The 18557-nt window shown below is 36.3% G+C and overlaps 1 protein-coding gene and 1 pseudogene across 2 annotated transcripts in view; one reads left to right on the forward strand and one right to left on the reverse strand.

Annotated features, from left to right (window-relative positions):
- The window catches only part of TNFSF4 (TNF superfamily member 4), a 310041-nt gene that overhangs the window by 177255 nt on the left and 114229 nt on the right, over nt 1-18557 (forward strand). The window lies entirely within an intron of this gene.
- On the reverse strand, nt 17151-17275 carry LOC116474053 (small nucleolar RNA U13; annotated as a pseudogene).

The following is an 18557-nucleotide window of genomic DNA, read 5'->3' on the forward strand; positions in this document are numbered from 1 at the left end:
CACAAAATAGACAGACAAATCAGCTGACTGAATACATGTTAACTAAACCATTATGCATCTTAGAGCATGTCTCTTCCTCCCATTCTCACCCTGTTTCCCGCACCAGGTAAACAGCAATCATATTACTGAGAGGAAAGAAAAACCACTGTATTTGTTTAGTTCTGGGGGTTCTTGGCTATAATATAGGATCTGTCACCTCCTTAACACCACTTTGACTCAAACTTTTCATCTGAAAGCAAGTGGGTGTTCATTTCTAAGTCTCTCTTTATTGCTCTCTCTTTTTGTTGTGGTCGTGGTTGCTTTGGTCTCATTTTTAATCTTTCCCCGTGACAGTCCTCTCTCAGCCCCTGTCCTGAAAGTAAGTGATCAGCCTTCAGGTCAGGGTAGAGTTAGCCTGGACTTCCCCAGACTCTACCCACAGCATCGGAAACGTTTCCTTTGAATTCTCAGCTTTTTCAACATTGATGGTACAGCCTTGGTTTTGGTTTAAAAAACTGGAGATAAATGTCATGTGGTCAGCTCCAAGGAGGCATAGTTGAATGATTTCTAACCAGAGGCATTTCCCAGTTGGTCGGCCACATTGAGACCAGCTTTCCCTTCTACCCCAGAGGTTTTCTGTAGCATATTCTGCTCCCCTCGCTGTATTCTTCCTTCCAGCAATCCATCTATACATCCTCTCATTCATTCATTCATTCATCTATTTTCCTCTCTTTTGGTCAAGAAACCAGTGTGCGCTGCATTGCATATTTCGTATTCTCTCCTGCAGCCTCCTCGCATGGGCCAGATATGGATGAACTCCTCCTTCAACTTCAATTCCTTGCTCCTAGCACCTACTTTTTCTGGTTTGGCTTCCATCTGTGGGAGCTGATGAGTGGCCAGGATAATTTCAACAAAGCAGCAGTGCAGATTGGGGCCAGGTCTGTTTTGTGCTTTCTGTTACTTCAGGATTTATGGGCTATTGAATCTGGCACTCAACCCTGGCTTTGCCAACAGTACATTTGTTTTATCCATAAAGCAAACAGCAATGACTGTGAAACTTGACTTTACTTGGACCGTGAAAAATCTGTCTGCCATACCAGTGATCTTTTTTTCATGTGTTGCCAGATAACTTCTCCCTTCTTGCCCTCCAAGATTTCTTAAAGGAAACAAGGTCTAACATATCATTAGATGGTGTATCAATATAATGAAAACATTTTTCTCATGGAAGTCTGTCCTGTCTCCGTAAGGATAGGCTGGCTACCTTTCTCTGTACTCCAATGGCACCTTATACTCTTCCCCGTATTTTCTGTATCTTTCTCTCCCACTAGACACCATGAGGACAAAAACTCTCTTGCTCATCATTGTATCTCCAGTCTGGAACCCAGAACTGTCAGTGTATGTTTATTCACTGATTAACTAAACTTTATAATGTGTGGGCTTTCTTCCAGTTTCCTGAGAAGGAAGGGAAGTAGTAATATCTGCTTTTCTGGGCACTGTCTACCTGGGACTCCAAGGCCTATTGAGAGGCTGTGCTGAGGGTAAGTTGGATGTTGGGTTCTTACATGTGATTTTGCTTCTCCATTACATCTGTCCATCCATACCATTTTCCTAGCCAGAACATGTCAGGCACAATCTTCTGCTATAGGGGAAGCATGACTGGCGATGGCTAAAGGTGATCAGAAGAAAAATAGCCAGAAGAAGCATGCTCTATTTTTCCTGCCTACGCATGTCCACTAACACAGTAGGAAGTCTGTGCTTAGCAGTCTATCTATGGCTGTCAAGATCCTTTCCCAAGCCTGTAGTCTTTCCTTCTTTTGTCTCCCTACCCCTCACTCAACCCTCTTTGCAGTCTTCTCTCCTGACAGTTAGAAAAGCCACCACACCTTACATAGAGTAAATGATCACTTGTGTGTGGCGTAGGTGGCTTTTAAAGCTGATTTAGATTACTATGAAAACTCTGTATTTTTTTGTGTGTGTTTAAGCTCTACCTCTTCAACTTATTGTAAGCTCCTTGAAGGCATGGTTCATCCTCACACTCTTTTCTTTTCTTCCTCTTTGGCTCCAATATGTAGAATAGAATGCCTTCTATATATTAGGACTTTAATAAATATTTGTTGGGTAGAACTGAAATTCACATAATGAGACATCTCATTTGCAGTGGGTAGCTGTGCTTGATGACATCACCTTTGGTTTCCTAGGGGTCAGGATTTCTAACCAAGCACATTCTCTTCCTAACTCTTTGGCTAACCCATACTTGTCTCCAAAATCACTTCCTCTGAGGAGCCCTCTAGGATGACAGAAAACTGGGCTAGGTACTCCTTCTGTGTGGTTGCATAACATCTTTTACTTCTCCATTTAATGGGAATGTACTAGGGTTCTTAAAAACATTCATGGAAAATGCGTATTATGAAAAAACTGTGCATAGATTTCAATTTTTTCACCCAAATAAACTTGTACTAACTTGCTATAACATGTCTGAACAGGAGCTAGTTTGAGATACTTAGAAAGATAAGATGTCAGTTTGAAAAAAGACCCTATCAGAGCCATACAAATTCTGCTAAAATTGAAGCAGGAACAAACATCAAATTCACGATGAAGTTTGGGTGGAAGAGTGGTGAAATCAGTGATCTTTAAGAAAAGTTTATGGGGACAATGCCCCAAATAAATCAGCAGTTTACAAATGGATAGCTCATTTTAAGAAGGGATGAGATGACGTTGAAGATGAAGCTGACAGTGACAGACCTTCCATGTTAATTTGCAAGGAAAAAATTCATCTTGTTTATGTCAGTCCTCTTCAGGTCTGAGGATTAACAGCAGAAACAGTAACTAACACCACAGGCATCTCAATTGGTTCTGCTTACACAATTTTGACTGAAAAATTAAAGTTGAGCAAACTTTCCATTTGATGGGTGCCAGTACTGTCGTGTCCAGATCAGGTGAAGACATGAGCAAGAGCTTTCAAAGGAAATTTTAAACAAGTGGGATCAAGATCCTGGGGCACTTCTTTGAATAATGATTAGTTCCTTTTTATTATAGGTTAGTATTTCATGGGATGGATACATCATCATTTGCTTATCCATTTGTTTCATGATGAATTTAGGTTGTTTTCAGCTTTTAGCTATTATGAATAAAGCTGTTATGAACATACATATTTTTGTGTGAAAATGTGCTTGCATTTCTCCTGGGTAATTACTTAGATATGGAATTGTTGGGTCATATGGTGAATGTATGTTTAACTTTATAAGAAATGGTCCAAGTATGTTTAAAAAGGGTTGTATCATTTTCAGCTTCCACCAGCAATATATGAGAGTTGCTAGTCTATACTTGTTATTGTCAGTCTTTTAAATCCTAGCCATTCTAGTGGGTGTGTAGTGGTATTTGACTGTGGTCTTATGTTGCAGTTTTCTGTTGACTAATTATGATGAGCATCTTTTCATGTGTTCATCAGAGATTTGTGTAATTTTTGTGATGTGACTATTCAAATATTTTGCCCATTAAAAAATTGGATTGTCTTCTCAGTATTCAGTTGTTAAGAGTTTAAAAAATATATATTCTGAATAAAAGTTTTTTCAGTCATATGTGCTGCAAATATTTTTCTGCCTGTCTGTGGCTTTTCTCCCAGTCTGCCCTCTGTATCCACAGGTTCCACATTTGTGGATTGTTCTTTTCAAAGTCCAACTTTGGGTTTCACTGATTTTTCTCTATTGTTTGTCCCATTTCAGTGTGATTGACTTCTGTACACATATTTATTATTTTGCCCTTTATTGTTTGGGCTTAATCTGTTCTTCCTTTTTATTTTTTTGTGGGTTTGCTTTGTTTTTACTTTTAAAAAACTTTCATTTTAGGTTTGGGGGTACACGTGCAGGTTTATTACATAAATATATGTTGCGGAGGTTTGGGGTACGAATGATCCCATCACCCAGGTAGTGAGCATAGTACTTGATAGTTTTTGAACGCTCATCTATCTCTGACCCTCCCCATTCTAGTAGCCCTAGTGTCTATTGTTCCTATCTCTGTGTCTGAGTGTACTTAATGTTTAACTCCTACTTGTAAGTGAGAATGTGCAGTATTTGGTTTTCTGTTCCTGGGCTAGTTTACTTAGGATGATAGCCTCTGGCTGCATCCATGTTGCTGCAAAGAACATGATTTTGTTATTTCTCATGTTTGTGTAGTATTCTATTTGTATATATACCACATTTTCTTTATCTAGTCTACCGTTGACGGGCATTTAGGTTGATTCTATCTGTCTGCTGTTATGAATGGTCCCATGATGAACACACGAGTGCATGTATCTTTTAAATAGAATGGTTTAGTTTTCTTTGGCCATATACCCAGTAATGGGATTGCTGGGTTGAATGGCAGTTCTGTTTGTAGTTCTTTGAGAAATCTTCAAATTGCTTTCCACAGTGGCTGAACTAATTTACATTCCCACCAGCAGTGCATAAGCATTCCCATTTCTCCATAACCTTGTCAACATCTGACTTCTTAATAATAGCTATTCTGATTGGTGTGAGACAGTATCTCATTGTGGTTTTGATTTGCATTTCTCTAATAATTAGTGATGTTGAGCATTTTTAAATATATTTGTTGGCTGCATGTGTGTCTTTTTTGAGAAGTGTCCATTCATGTCCTTTACCCATTTTTTCATAGGGTTATTTGCTTTTCTGCTTGACGCATTAAGTTCCTTATAGATTCTGAATATTGACCTTTGTCAGATGCATAGTTTGCAGATCTTTTCTCCCATTCTGTAGGTTGCCTGTTGACTCTGTTGATAGTTTCTTTTGCTGTGCAGAAGCTCTTTAGTTTAAATAGGTCACATGTGTCAATTTTCATTTTTATCCCAATTGCTTTTGGGGACTTAGTCATAAATTCTTTGCCAAGACTAGTGTACAGAATGGTATTTCCTAGGTTTTCTTCTAGGATTTTTAGAGTTTTAGGTCTTAAATTTAAGTCTTTATCTTGGGTTGATTTTTGTATAAGGTGAAAGTAGGGGTCCAGTTTCAATCTTCTGCATATGGCTAGCCAGTAATCCCAGCACCATGTATTGAATAGAGTCCTTTCCTCATTGCTTGTTCTTGTCAGCGTTGTTGATGATCAGATGGTTGTAGGTGAGCAGCTTTATTTCAAAGTTTTCTATGCAGTTCCATTGGTCTGTGGGTCTGTTTTTGTATTAAATACCAATACTATGCTCTTTTGGTTACTGTAGCCTTGTAGTATAGTTTGAAGTTGGGTAGTATGATGTCTTTGGCTGTGTCCTATTTGCTTAGGATTGCCTTGGCTTTGGGCTCTTTTTTCATTCCATATTCTGTGAAAAATGACATTGGTAGTTTGATATGAATAGTATTAAATCAGTAAATTGCTTTGGGCAGTATGGCCATTTTAACAATATTGATTCTTCCTATCCGTGAGCATGGAATATTTCTCCATTTATTTTTGTCACCTCAGATTTCTTTCAGCAGTATTTTGTAATTCTCATTGTAGACAGCTTTCATTTCCTTGGTTAGCAGTATTTCTTGGTATTTTATTTTTGTGGCTATTTTTAATGGGATTAGACTCTTGATTTGGCTCTTGGCTTGAACATTATTGTTGAGTAGAAATGTTACTAATTTTGGTACATTGATTTTATATCCTGAAACCTTATTGAAGTAATTTTCAGTTCTAGGACCCTTTTGGCAGAGTCTTTGGGGTTTTCTAAGTATAGAATTCTATTATCTGTGAAGAGAGATAATTTAACTTCTTCTCTTCCTGTTTGGATGCCTTTTATTTCTTCTTTTTTTTTTTTCCTGATTGCTCTGGCTTCCAGGACTTCCAGTACTACGTTGAATAGATGTGGTGAGAATGGACATCTTTGTCATTCCCCACTTCTCAAGGGGAATGCTTCCAGCTTCCAGCTTTTGCCCATTTAGTATAATGTTGGTTGTGGGTTTGTTACAGATGGCTCTTATTATTTTGAGCTGTGTTTCTTTGATGCCTCATTTGTTGTGCATTTTTAACATAAAGGATGTTGAATTTTATTGAAAGCCTTTTCTGCATCTATTGAGATGATCATATGGTTTTTGTTTTTAATTCTGTTTATGTGGTGAGTCACATTTATTGATTTGCATATGTTGAACTAACCTTGCATTTCAGAAATAAAGTCTACTTGATCATGGTGAATTAACTATTTGATGTGCTACTGGATATGATTTGCTAGTATTTTGTTGAAGATTTTTGCATCTATGTTTATCAGGGAGATTGGCCTGAAGTTTTTTTTCCTTGTGTTTCTGCATGATTTTGGTATCAGGCTGATGCTGGTTTCATAGAATGAGTTAGAGGGGAGTCCCTCCTCTTCAGTTTTTTAGAATAATTTCAGTAGGATTGATACTAGCTCTTCTTTATACATTTGGTAGAATTCAGCTGTGAATTTTTCTGGTTTTGGTCTTTTTTTGGTTGGTAGTTTTTTTTATTATTGATTTAATTTTGGAACTGATTACCGTTCGGTTCAGGGTTTCAATCTTGGGGAGGTTGTGTGTTCAGGAATTTATCTATTTCTTCTGGGTTTTCTAGTTTGTTTAATAGCCTAGGTATTTGTAACAGCCTCTGAGGACTATTTATATTTCTGTGGGGTCTTTTGTAATGTCACCTTTGTCATTTATGTTTGTGTTTATAGGGATCTTTTCTCTTTTTCTTCGTTGATCTAGATTTCAGTCTTTTAATCTTGCTTATTCTTTCAAAGAGTTAACTTTTGGTTTCAGTGACCTTTGTATGGATTTTTCACCTCAGTTTCATTCAGTTCTGCTCTGATTTTGGCTGCTTCTTTTCTTAAGCTAGGTTTGTGGTTGGTTTGCTCTTATTTTTCTAGTTCCTCTAGGTGTGATGTTAGGTTATTAATTTGAGATCTTCCTACTTTCTTGATGTAGGCACTTTGTGCTATAAACTTTCCTCTTAACATGCTTTAACTGTGTCCCAGTGATTCTGGTATGTTGTGTCTGTGTTTTCATTAGTTTCAAAAGTTTTTTTGATTTCTGCCTGATATAGTTTAGATATGTGGCCCTGCCCATATCTCATGTTGAAATGTAATTCCCAGTGTTGGAGGTGGGACCTCTGGGAGGTGATTGGATCATAAGGGTGGATTTCTTATGAATGGTTCAGCATCATCCCCTTGATGCTGTCCTCATGACAGTAAGTGCTCATGAGATCTGGTTGTTTCAAAGTATGTGGCACCTCCTCCCATCCGCACCCTTGCTCCTGCTTTTACCATGTAAGGTGCTCACTCCTGTTTTGCCTTCCACTAGGAGTAAAAGCTCTTTAAGGCCTCCCCAGAAGCAGATGCCATTGTGCTTCCTGTATATCCTGCAGAACCATTAGACAAATAAACTGCTTTTCTTTATAAATTACTCAGCCACAGGTATTTCTTTATAGCAATGCATGAATGAACTAATATACTGCCTTAATTTTGTTCTTAATCCAAAAGTCATTTGGGAGCAAGTTGTTTAATTTCCATGTAATTGTATGATTTTGAGAGAGCTTGTTGATATTACTTTCTTTTTTTATTGCACTATTTTCTGAGAGTGTGGTTGGTATGATTTTTTCTTTAATTTCTTGAGACTTGCTTTGTGGCCAGGCATGTGGTTGGTCTTCGAGTATGTGCCATGTGCAGATTAGAAGAATGTATATTCTGTTGTTGTTGGGTGGAGTATTCTGTAGAAGTCTATTAGGTCCAGTTGGTCAGGTGTCAGGTTTAAGTCTAGAATATCTTTTTAGTTTTCTGTCTCGATGATCTGCTTAACACTGTCAGTGGGGTGTTGAAGTCTCCCACTATTCTTATGTGATTATCTAAGTTTCTTCTAATGTTGGGTGCATATATACTTAAAATAGTTAAGTCTTCTTGTTGAATTGAACTCTTTATCATTATGTAATGCCCTTCTTTATTGTTTTTATTGTTTTTGATTTAAAGTCTGTTTCATCCAATATAAGAATAGCAACCCCTGCTGTTTTTTTTGGTTTTCTTTTTGCATGATAGACCTTTCTTCATCCCTTGACTTTAAGCCTATGAGCGTTACATGTGAGGTGGATCTCTTGAAGACAGTAGATAGTTGGGTCTTGCTCCCTTATCCAACTTGCCACTTTATGCCTTTTAAGTGGGGCATGTAGCCCATTTACATTCAAGGTTAATATTGATGTGTGAGAATTTGATCCTGCCATCATGTTGTTAGATGGTTGTTATGTAGACTTCATTGTGTAGGTGCTTTATAGTGTCAGTGTGCCGTGTACTTGAGTGTGTTTTTGTGGTGGCAGATATCTTCATGATGTTTTTGTTTTAAGGTAATTTGATTATAATGTACCTGGTCAAGTTTTATTTATCTTTATTCTGCTTGTAGTTCATCAAGATTCTCAGGTCTGTAGGCTTGTAATTTTCACAATACCTTGGAAAATGTTGAACCATTATTTCTTCAATTTTTTTTAGCCTCAAATATATCTCTTCTCCTTCTGGAACTCCAGTTACACTTCTGTTGGATTTCTTGATATTGCCCTATAGCTCACCGAGGTTTTGTTTATTTTTTTCTATCTTTGTACTTAGGTTTAGGTGGTTTCTGTTGCATATCTTAAACCTCACTGATGTATTCTTCTGCAGTTTCTTATTTGCTCTTAATGCCATTCACTGAATTTTTCAATTCAGATACTGCATTTTTCAGTTGTTGAATTCCCATTAATTCTTTTAATCTTCTGTTTTTACTCTTATGTTCATGTGTTCATTTACACACTTGAGCTTATTATTTGTTAATTTTGCCATTAGTGTCATTTCTTGGCAGATTTTACTGACTTTTCTCCCCTGCTGGCTATAGGTCACATTTCCCTCATATTTGCATGTCTAGTAATTTTAAAAAGTAATTTTTATTATATGCCGGACATTATGATTGTTACATTGCTGAATGTTTAGATTTGGTTGTCTTTCTTTAAAGAGTGTTGGAAAAATTCTGAGAAGCAGTTAAATTACTTGTGGATCAGTTTATTCATTTTAAAATTGTTTTTAAACTTTGGGAAATTTTAAGGTAGCATTCATTAACTGAAAAATTCCCACCTCCCGACCCCTCACTTATGTGAGCTCCATGTCTCTTACATTTCTATATAAATCTTCATCTTAGAGCTCTCCTGTAATTTTTGGCCTCACATTATGCCGTCTACATAGATGGTTTATTATTTATCAGTGGACTCAAGGGGACCACATTGCATAGTTTTAGAGGTTTAGAGACTTTTCTATGCATAGTTTCCTTTTCTCCAAAAACCTAATCACTTCGGCCTCCCTGTTCCCCTCAACTCACAGAGCTCCTTTCTGTCTCTTAAACTCAGTGAGACAATTGGTCTCTGCTTGGGTTCTCTTTCTCTGCACTGTAGTCTGGAAATTCCCCCAGGTGGAAATCAAGAGTAGGCATAGGGGTCTCTTAGTTTATTTTCTTTCTCTTAAAAATTCCATTTACATGCTGTGTACAATTTCTTAAAACATAGTTTCATATATTTTTCTAGTTTTACAAAGGAGAAGGAGAAGCATGGTTTCAATTATTCCATCATGTCAAGTGGCATTCCTGATTGGTAGTGTTTTTATTATTGTTTAGTTTTAAAGATTTTGAAATTTCTATTATGATTTTATTTTAACTCGTGAATTACTCACAATTGTGTTTTACAATTTTCAAAAGATATGAGAGTTTTAATTTTTTGTATTTATTTTGAACTTAGTTTTATTGTACCCTGTGAATGTGTTCTAATATAACAACAAATAACCGAAATTTGTTGGATTTGACTTATTGCTATCTTATAAACATTTCACATGTATATGAGAGAAAAGGGTATTTTTTAATTATTGGGAACCATTTCTACATATGTTCATTAAATCAATCATATTGTGTTTAAATTTTTTATATCTTTGCTAATTTTTTGTTTGCTTGGCTATTTATTTATTTATTTATTTTTGAGATAGGGTCTGGCTCTGTCACCCAGGCTGGAATGCAGTGGCACTACCTCAGCTCACTGCAACCTCTGCCTCCTGGGCTCAAGCAATCCTCCCGCTTCAGCCCCCCAAGTAATTGGGGCTACAGGTGCATGCCACCATGCCCAGCGTAGGGATGGGGTTTTGCCATGTTGCCTAGGCTGGTCTCAAACTCCTGAGATCAAGCGATCCACCCACCTTGGCTTCCCAAAGTGCTGGGATTTGGGATTACAGGTGCGAGCCACCCCGTGCTTGGCTATTTATTAATGAGAGATACATGTTGAAATCTAATACCGGATGGTGAAGTTGTTAACTTCTCTTTATAGTTCTATAAATTTTTGCTTTATGTATTTGGAAACTTTAAAAATATTGAGTATACATTACACATTGTAAAATACACAAATCTTAAATGTCTAGTTCACAGAATTTTTACCCATATGTACATACACACATCCCACTATGTAACTGCCTCATCAAGATGTAGAATATTTCTTGAGCTGCAGAAGCCTCCTTTCTATCTACATTCTGTAAATATCCACTCAAAGGAAACCACTGTTCAAACTTGTACCAATATTGATAAGTTTTGTGTGGTTTTGAACTTCATATTAGAAACATAAAATATGTATTTTTGCTCAGCATTATGGTTTAAGATTTATCTGTGTTGTTTTCTGTATCAGATTTTTTTTATTGTTATGAAGAATTCCATTGTGTGAATTTTTCTCTGTTCTATTATTGACAATCATTTCAGTTGTTTCCAGTTTAGTGGTATAATAAATAACTTTTCTGAGAACATCCTTGTACATATCTTCGATGGAGACCATAAACATTTACATTTATTGATAAATGCCCAGAAATATAATTGCTGAATCATAGAGCAAGCATCTGTTTTGCCTTAGTAGATATCACTGAACACTTTTGTAAAATAATAGTACCAATTTACTCTTATATCATTACTGTCTGAGAATTTCAGTTGCTCCACATGCTGTCAACACTTGGCATTGTCTATATTTTAATTTTAGTAATTCTGGTGGATGTGTAGTAGTATCCCATTGTGGTTTTTAAAAATTATTTTATTTTATTTTTGAGTCAGGGTCTTGCTTTGCAATCCAGGTTGGAGTGCAATGGCACAATTACTGCTCACTGCAGCCTCAAACTCCTGGGTTCAAATGATCCTCCTTCTTTAGCCTCCCAAGTAGCTGGGACTACAAGTACACACCACCATGCCTGGCTAATTAAACATTCTTTTTTTTTTTTTTTTTTGTGGATGCGCAGAGTGGGGGACGGATCTGGCTGTGTTGCCCAGCCTGGTCTTGAACTCCTGGCTTCAAGCAATCCTCCTGCCTCCACCTCCCAAAGTGTTGGGATTATAGGCATGAGCTGCTGTGCCCAGCTCATTGTGGTTTTTAAATTTGCATTTCTCTGATGACTATGGATACAGGGCACATTTTAATATATTTATTAGTTATTTCAATGTCTTTTTTTAATTAAATGACTGGATTTTGGCTTTTTTGTCCATTGGATTTTTTTCTCTTTTCCATACCAATTTATAAAATGTTGAAGATATATTCTGAATAATAATTCTTTGTTAGATATATGTATGGAAACTGTCTTATTTTTGTGTTTCTTGCATTTTCATTATCTTAATAGTGTCTTTTGATCAACACATGCTTGATTTTAAGAAAGTCCAGTATATTAATCTTTTTTTATGGTTAGCGCTTTTTATGTCCTGGCTAAGAAATCTTTGTCTTTCCCAAGTTCAGAAAGAGATTCTTCCATTTTTTTCTATTAGAATATTTATTGTTTTAACTTTCACGTTTAGGTCTATGGTTCATTTGGAATAAGTTTTTGCATGTAGCATAGATTGAGTCTAAAGTTAATTTCAAAAATGGATATCCACTGAATCCATCACTATCTATTGAATTGACTGTACTTTCCTGACTGAATTAGTGTTTTTGACACAAATCAGGTGACTGTATATGTGTAGGTATATTTCTTGCTTAATAGCGATTCTGTACCATTGCTCCATTCTTGTGCCAATATTACACAGTATCTTAATTTCTTCAGTTTCATAATGGTTTGAAGTCAGTGTATGTCTGCCAGTTTTGTTCTTCTGTTAGATTGTCTTGGCTTTTCTAGGTCTCTTACCTTTCTATATACATTTTAGAATTCGCTTGTCAATTTACAAAATGAAACAAAACAAATCTTAGCTGGGTTCTTAAATTGGGATTGAACTGAATCTATAGAACTGTATGGGGTGAAATGACATTGTAACAATTTTGAGTTTTGTAATTCATGAGCATATTATACTCTTCCATTTACTTAAGTTTTCTTTAATTCTCTTGTTACTTTCTGAAGCTACTTTGTTAGGTGTAAAAAAGTTAATTAAAAACATCTTCCAGATAAACTGAATATTTTAACTTTTCTGTGTCTTTTCATATTGGTCAGCAGTCAGCAAACTGTTTTGTAAAGTGTCAGAGTAAGTATTGTCAAGTTTGCAGGCCATACAGTCTCTGTTGAAATTATAGGCATACCTCAAAGATACGGTAGGTTCAGTTTCAGATTATAGCAACAAGGACAGTCACATGCATTTTTCTGGTTTCCCAGTGCATATAAAAATTATATGTATACTATACTGTAGCCTACTGTGTGCAATAGCATCATGTCTAAAAATAATGTACACAGCTTAATTTAAAAATACCTTATTGCTAAAAAACGTGATCACTTGAGCCTTCATCAAATTGTAATCTTTTTGCTGGTAGAGAAACTTGCCTGGATATTGATGGCTACTGACCAGGGTGGTGGTTGCTGAATGTTGTGGCGGCAGTGGCAATTTCTTAAAATAAGACAACAATAAAGTTGCTGAACTGATTGACTTTCCTTTCATGAAAAATTTCTCTGTGGCACGAAATGCTGTTTGATTGCATTTTACCCAAGTAGAACTTCTTTCAGAATTGGAATCAATCCTCTCAAATCTTGCTGCTGTTTTACCAACTAAGTTTACGGAATATTCAAAGTCCTTTGTTGTCATTTCAACAATGTTCACAGCATCTTCACCAGAAATAGATCGCATCTCAAAAACACACTTTATTTGCCCATTCATTCCTATGAATGAGGAAACAACTCTTTATCCATTCAAATTTTAGCATATAATTGCAGCAATTGAGTCATATGTTTAGGTTCCACTTCTAATTCTAGCTCTCTTGCTATTTCTACCACATCTGTAATACTTCCTCCGGTGAAATCTTGAACCCTTCACAGTCATTCATAAGGGTTGATATTAAGTTCTTCCAAACTCCTGTTAATGTTGATATTTTAACCTCCAAACAAGAATAAAAAATTAATGGTGTCTAGAATAGTGGATCCTTTCCAGAAAGTTTTCAATGGACTTTGCCCAGATTCATTAGAGGAATTGTTACTTATGGCAGATATAGCCTGACAAAGTGCGTTTCTTTAATAGGACTTGAAAGTCAAAATTACTCCTTGATCCATGGACTGCAGGATAAATGTTGTGTTAGCAGGGATGAAAACAACATTTATCTTCTTGTATATCTCCATCAGATATCTTGGGTGATCAGGTGCATTGTTAATGAGCAGTAATGTTTTGAAAGGACTATTTTTCTGAGGAGTAAGTGTTAATAATGGACTTAAAGATAGTAAACCATGCTTCAAATGGATGTGCTGTCATTCAGCCTTTGTTGTTCCATTTATAGAGCACATGGAGAGTAGATTTTTACCTAAGGGCCCTAGGATTTTCAGAATGATAAATGAGCATTGGCTTCAACTTAAAGTCATCAGCTACATTAGCCCTTAACAAAAAAGTCAGCCCGTCTTTGGAAGCTTTGAAGCCAGACACTGACTTCTCCTCTCTGGCTATGACAGTTCTAGATGGCATCTCTTTCTAGTAGAAGGCAGTTTCATCTACATTGAAAAGCCTGTTGTGTAGTAGAGCCACCTTTATCAATTGTCTTACCTAGACCTTCTGGATAACTTGCTGCAGCTTCTACATCAGCACTTGCTGCTTTACCTGGCACTTATATGTGATGAAGATGGCTTCCTTCCTTAAACCTCATGAACCTCAAAGACCTGTTTTATCCAGGATCTAGCTACTTTACAGTGCGAGAGTCCTTCAGAGTATGTATCCCACCACATAGGTTAAAGTGGAGGTCTTCAGGAACCATGTTCAGTTGAACTCAGTGCCTGTCACAATGATTCATTGAATGAGTAACTTACCTTCTGGGACTTCTGCTAGCTTCAAACTTTTCTTTTGCAGCTTCCTCACATTTTCCAGCCTTTCTAGAATTAAAGAGAGTTAAAATCTTGCTCCAGATTAGGCATTGGCTTAAGGAAATGTTGTGGCTGGTTTGATCTTTCCAGATCACTCAAACTTTTTCCACATCAGCAATAAGGCTATTTTGCTTTCTTATCATTCATGTGTTCACTGGAGTAGTACTTATGATTTCCTTCAAGAACTTTTTTTTTTTTTTGCATTCATAAGTTGACCAACCATTTGGCACAAGAGGCCTAACTTTCAACCTTTTGGCCTATGTACTATTATTGTCATTCATTTGCTTTGGTCTTTACTTTGTAAAGATCATCTATCAGTCTGTATTCTTATGGTTTTCTTATAAATAAAATGTTTAGATTTGCCTATATGTTTACCATTTTTCTTGCTCATGATTTTTTCAGCATCTTAGGCTTCTTTCAGGGAACATTTTCCTACTGACTGAAATATAGTTTTAGAATTTTCTTTAGGGAAGGTTTGTTTGTGGTGACTACCAGCTTTTATTTATCTGGGAATGTTTTTATTTTGCCTTTGGTTTTGTAAGGTAGTTTCAATAGTATACAATTCTTGGCTGACCATAGATTGAGAGTGCTTTTCTCTAGAGAGGATTTCCAGTTGTTTCTGCTAGCAGCCAAGAGGTTGCCAAACTGAGACCATTTCACCTCTGTCTAGGTTTCTGGCTTACTGTGGGAATCTCTGATTTAGAGTACCCTCCTTGATGCTTAGTTTCTCAGTTATCTGCAATACTGATCAAAACAACTTGAAGAAAATCTTGTCTTTTTCTTGCTTGTTGCCCATTGATTCCCTCTCAGGTTTCAACTCTCTTTTTTCAGTGGGGAAAGGATGGGGTGAGAAAGTTGTTGATTGGCGCCTTCAGAGATATCCCGGAAATATACATTCAAAGGCCTGTTTTATCCAGGATCTAGCTACTTTACAGTTGTAGATTCCTTCAGAGTATGTATCCCACCACATAGGCTAAAGTGGAGGTCCTCAGGAACCATGTTCAGTTGAACTCAGTGCCTGTCACAATGATTCATTGAATGAGTAACTTACCTTTGACATAGGTAAAGAAGGTAGCTGTCAGTATAGCATGTACTGATAGATCTGGGACAGAATTGGTGCTGAAAAATGCTTCCGCATTTGCTCCCAGTTGATGCCTGCATCTTTTCTAAATGAGCTTCTTTTAAGTTAAAGCAGATATTATTTAATAAATGGAAATGCCTGCCAGGTTGGTCTCTGTAGGTAACATATAAAAATTGTCATCAGTCATTTATCATTTATACCTTAGTAAGATTTTATTATATAAACAAAATGAAAGAGTCATCACATGTTTAAGCTAAAGAAACCTTAGACTTTATACATTTAAAAATTTAGGCCTGGCATGGTGGCTCATGCCTGTAATCCCAGCATTTTGGAAGGCCAAGGCAGGTGAATTCACAAGTTCAGGAATTCGAGATCAACCTGACCACCATGGTGAAACCCCATCTCTATTAAAAATACAAAAATTAGCTGGGCATGGTGGCACGTGCCTGTAATCCCAGCTACTCAGGAGGCCGAGGCAGGAGAATCACTTGAACCTGGGAGGTGGAGGTTGCAATGAGCTGAGATAGCACCACTGCACTCCAGCCTGGGCAACAGAGTGGGACTCTGTCTCAAAAAAAAAAAAAAATTTAGACTGTGAAATTTAACATATTCTATCCATATTATTCATAGACAGTGAGTTTAAATGTCTGATATAAGATCCTATAACAAACTCTACAACCACCAAGAAAACACAGACTTTTATTTCATTTTTTATTGATACATAATTGTACATAATTATGGGGTGCATATGATATTTTGGTATATGTATGCAATGTGTAATGATCATATCAGGGTAATTAGAATATCCATCACCTCAAACATTTATCGTTTCTTTGTTTGGGAACATCCTAAATCTTTTCTTCTAGCTATTTTAAAATATACAATAAATTCTTATTAACTATTGTCACCCTACTGTGCAATCAAACACTAGAACTTACTTCTTCTATCTAACTATATTTTTGTACCCAGCAACCAATATCTCTTTACCACCCTCACCTTGCTTCCCAGTTTCTGGTAATCATTCTACTCTACCTCCATGAGATCAACTTTGAAAAACAGGTTTTTGATAAGAAGATTGTGTGGAGGTTGTGCATGAAAAGACTGGGAGTTGGACACACCTGGCTTTGCCAGTTAGTGATGTGTGACTGGACAAATTCTTATTCTCTCTGTGTCTTAGTTCATTTTTCACTGAAATAGATAATGTTAGTATGTCCCTCATAGGATTGGTTGTGAGTATTAAATGAGATAATGTATTTAAAGCATTTAGCAAATGTCTCATACATAATGAGTTCAATAAATGTTGGCTGAAGATTTGATTACTCCATCCTTCTAGCTATAGAAGCAAGCCAACACAGAGGAGAACCTTGATCTTGAGAACATTGATCACCCTGAGCCATTAGAAAAATATCTAAATGTTATCTTAAAAAATAGAGCCATTGTAGCTTTCTTATATACGCATATTTCAGTCATAATATATATTTTTACAATTTAAAGTGATATTCAATAGCTTCCTGAGAAATGCAGTCATACATTAGTGCTTATTCAATTTCTGATGATGACATATAAATGAAATATGTAGTGCACATACCACTCTGCCTGATTCCCATGTTCTTGCTCTCATCTTGAGGAGAATATATTAAAGCTTAGATTTATGGAACAACTTGCCTAAGGAACTAAAAAGCCAGGTTTCTATACTAAACATCTTCACTAAATTTGTTAAGCATGGGCTCTTTCCATTTAGAGTGCATATAATATAATCCTCTACATCTGAATTCTTCCATATATTAAAATCACACTTGGCAAAAATATTCCTTTTTTTTCTTTTTTGTTTGTTTTCTTTCACGTCAGATGGGTAATGTGCCAACAAACTTTGTGTGAGATGTGCCTCCCACAAACTGTTCTAACAATGCACATCTCACATATCAGTGTGAAAACCCAATTATCACGCTTATGAGCCACAACAGGATTGCAAAAAATATTTCCCCATTTTTTTGAGACTCAACACTGATTTTATCTCTGACTTTAGAGCCTCTTTTCCAGTATTTCAAGTTTTAAGATTATGTAAGAACTAGTAATAGTTAAATCTAGCAACTGAGAACTACCCTTACAAAATTGGAAAGTAGGTTATTGCCTAGGAGTTTAAACAGTAAAATCCATGTACAATGAATGAGATGAGCCATCTCTAAAGTTAGGCTAAGAGATTATTAATAATCTTTAAACTTCTGACTCATGATTTTTGAAATTCCCCAAACACCAGTCAATGAGATCTGGGCATAATCTCAGTGAGACAGAATTAGAAAGTGATTTTAACATAGTAAGTAGAAATAATCAATTGCATTATATTATTTGCTTTAAAGTAAGGTATTGGAAGCAGACAAGCTTCCGTAGTGAAAGCTAAAAATGAGGGCCGGAGAGAAAACATTCAAATGTTTATTCAGCCTTATCCAAGGAATAAAAACTAACTTGTTGTTAGGTAGTCATTCATTATCAGGACTCACAACAATGATTTGAATGAGGAGGGACCATTAAGACTAATTATTGTGTTTTGTCATCATGTTCTCCATCTATCCATTCATCCACCCATGCCCCCACCCATTTATTTGACAAATATTTATTGAATCTCTATCATCTGCCAACTACTAGCTAGATTATGAACACATGAAAATGAAGGACACAGACTTTGGACTCAAGGAATTCATAACTTAAAGGAAGAGAAAACAGAAAGACACATCAACCATGATTAGTGTAATTGGTAAAATGGTACAAAGAGAAATGGTATCCAGCCTCCCTTGAGGGGCTGGAGGGAAGAGTAGGTAAGAACAGAGGAAGAGGAGAGATGGGAGACAGTGGTGGTTAGGCTATAGTGATGGACATTATGAAAACAGTGTACAGGGAGGACATCACTAGTTTAAATTTGGAAGGATGTATGGAAGTTTGGTATGCAGAGAAAGGAAGAAAAGACATCCTAGGCAGGGGCACTGTGTATAAAACAGAGGAAAGACTGAAAAAGTGAGGCATTTTCTGAGAAGACCAAGAAGTTTGAAAAGAGATGAGGCCATAGTTTGGCAGAAGGCAGTTTATAAAGGGCCTCACAGACAATGGAAAATATTTTATAATTATTCTAAAATAATGAAGAGTAATTAAATGTTGAGTGAGATTATTATGAATTTGTGTTTTGTTTTTACACATTATTGGTATTGCAATAAATGTTGTCAAGGGTGTTACAAAGGAGACTCAGGGAAACCTGAA

This window comes from Hylobates moloch, unplaced genomic scaffold (assembly GCF_009828535.3).
Source record: "Hylobates moloch isolate HMO894 unplaced genomic scaffold, HMol_V3 SCAFFOLD_8, whole genome shotgun sequence".
Classification (NCBI taxonomy): domain Eukaryota; kingdom Metazoa; phylum Chordata; class Mammalia; order Primates; family Hylobatidae; genus Hylobates; species Hylobates moloch.